Raw genomic sequence first — 2,435 nt, 5'->3', positions numbered from 1 at the left:
ATTTTGTTGATAGTTTCCTTCACTATGCAAAAGCTTTTTAGTTTGATTTAGTCCCATTTGCTTATTTTTGCTTTTGTTTTCCTTGCTTGAGGAGACAGAAGCAAAAAAAAAAAAAAAAAAAAAAGTACATTGCTAAGACCAGTGTTAAAGAGTGTACTGCTTATGTGTTATTCTAGGAGTTTTATGGTTTTAGGTCTTACATGTAAGTCTTTAATCCATTTTGAGTTAATTTTTATAGATGATGTGAGAGTAGTCCCATTTGATTCTTTTGCATGTAGCTGTCCAGTTTTCCCAACACCATTTATATATGAGCCTGTCTTTTCCCCATTGTATATCCTTGCCTCCTTTGTCATAGATTAATTGACCATGTAAGTGTGTGTTCATTTCTGGGCTCTCTATTATGTTCCCATGATATATATGCTTGTTTTGTGCCAGTACCATACTGTTTTGATTACTGTAGCTTTGGAGTATAGTTTGAAATCAGGGAGTGTGTTTCTTCCATTTTTGTTCTTCTTTCTCAAGACTGTTTTGGCTATTTTGGATCTTTTGTATTTCCATACAAATTTTAGAGTTATTTGTTTTAGTTCTGAAAAAATGCCATTGGTATTTTGATGTGGAATTCATTGAATCTGTAGATTGCCTTGGGTAGTACGGTCATTTTAACAATATTCCTTCTTCCAATCCATGACCATGATATATCTTTCCATTTGTTTGTTTTTCCTTCAATTTCTTTCATCAGTGTCTTATAGTTTTCCAAGTACAGGTATTTTACCCCCTTGGTTAGACTTATTCCTAGGTATTTTACTCTTTTTGATGCCGTTGTAAATAGTATTGTTTTTTAAATTTCTCTTCCTGGTAGTTTGTGGCCAGTGTGCAAAAAAAAAGAAGATTCCTATATATTAATTTTCTATCCTGCAACTTTACTAAGTTAATTTATTAGTTCTAATAGGTTTTTGAAGTTTGTCTTTAGGATTTTCTATATAGAGTATCATGTCATCTGGAAACATTGACAGTTTTATTTCTTCCTTTCCAATTTGATTTATTTGATCTCTTTTTCTTGTCTGATTGCTGTGGCTAGGACTTTCAATACTATGTTAAATAAAAATGACAAGAACGAACATCCTTGTCTTCTTCCTGATCTTAGAGGAAATGCTTTCAGCTTTTCACTGTTGAGTATGATGGCTGTATGTTGTCATATATGGCCTTTTTTATGTTGAGGTATGTTCCCTCTATACCCACTTTCTGGAGAGTTTTTATCATAAATGGATGTGGGATTTTGTCAAAAGCTTTTTTTCTCCATCAATTGAGATGATTTTATATATATATATATATATTTTTTTTTTTTTTTTACAGGAAAGTAGGATTTATTGGTGGGCACGAGTAAGGAGGGGACAGTGCCAAGGTACTCATGAATGCAGGTCCCACCATTTGCCGAGGGGCTCATGATTAGAGATGTATTTGACCCCACAGCCATCTGGGCTGATCCACTTTTCTGCCACCATGTTTTCGAATACATTCACATTAAATTTAGTAAATGTCCACTTCTTAGAGATGTGGATCTTTTGGTGGCAAGGGAACTTGAACTTGGTCATGAATAGGGCCTCAATCATATGCTCTTTGTTCTGTAGCTTGATGTGGATGAACATGATGACTTGGCCAGTGGGGACCTTGGCCACTTTTCATGGGGCTTTTCAAAGGCACTCTGCATACCTGTCTGGAGCCTAGATTGGGGAAAGCATGTCAGACTAAATGTCCACTGGAAAGGGCTATCTCCAAGGTCCCTTAGGGCCACCCATGCAAGCAACAGGCTGCATACATTACTGAGGAGGCTGCTGTTTGCAGCCATTGCATACTGGGTCCCTAGGTTATATGATATTTATTCTTCAGTTTGTTAATGTGATATATCACATTGATTGATTTGCAGGTTTTGAACCATCCTTGCATTCCTGAGATAAATCCCACTTGGTCCTGGTGTATGATCCTTTTAATGTACAGTTGAATTCAGTTTGCTAATATTTTGTTGAGGATTTTTACAACTGTATTCATCAGGGATATTGGTCTGTAATTTTCTTTTTCTTTTTTTTTAATATTGTTGTTGTCTGGTTTTGGTATCAGGGTGATGCTGACCTTGTAGAATCAGTTTGAAAGCATTCCTTCCTCTTCAGTTTTTTTGAAATAGTTTGAGAAGGATAGGCATTAACTCTTCTTTAAATGTTGTGTAGAATTCCCCTGTGTAGCTGTCTGGTCCTGGACTTTTGTTTGATGGGAGTTTTTAAAATTAATGACCAATTTCAATCTCAGTAATTGGTCTGTTCATATTGTTTATTTCTTCTTGACTCTGTCTTGTGAGATTGTATGTTTCTAGGAATTTATCCATTTCTTCTAGATTGTCAGATTTGTTGGCATATAATTGTTCATTGTATTCTCTTACGGTC

At 35.3% G+C, this 2,435-nt stretch overlaps 1 non-coding gene across 1 annotated transcript; it reads right to left on the bottom strand.

The window, feature by feature from the left end:
* Window positions 1-1,764: 1,764 nt before the first annotated feature.
* On the bottom strand, window positions 1,765-1,905 carry LOC114905337. The gene has a single exon (XR_003796177.1). It is a non-coding gene; the product is annotated as a small nucleolar RNA SNORA70 (small nucleolar RNA).
* Between the last annotated feature and the right edge of the window lie 530 nt (window positions 1,906-2,435).

This window comes from Monodon monoceros, unplaced genomic scaffold (genome assembly GCF_005190385.1).
Source record: "Monodon monoceros isolate NGI ecotype Baffin Bay Population unplaced genomic scaffold, NGI_Narwhal_1 Super_Scaffold_21, whole genome shotgun sequence".
NCBI classification, from domain to species: domain Eukaryota; kingdom Metazoa; phylum Chordata; class Mammalia; order Artiodactyla; family Monodontidae; genus Monodon; species Monodon monoceros.
The sequence above is the reverse complement of the archived record's forward strand: the minus strand, read 5'-3'. Positions and strand labels throughout refer to the sequence as shown.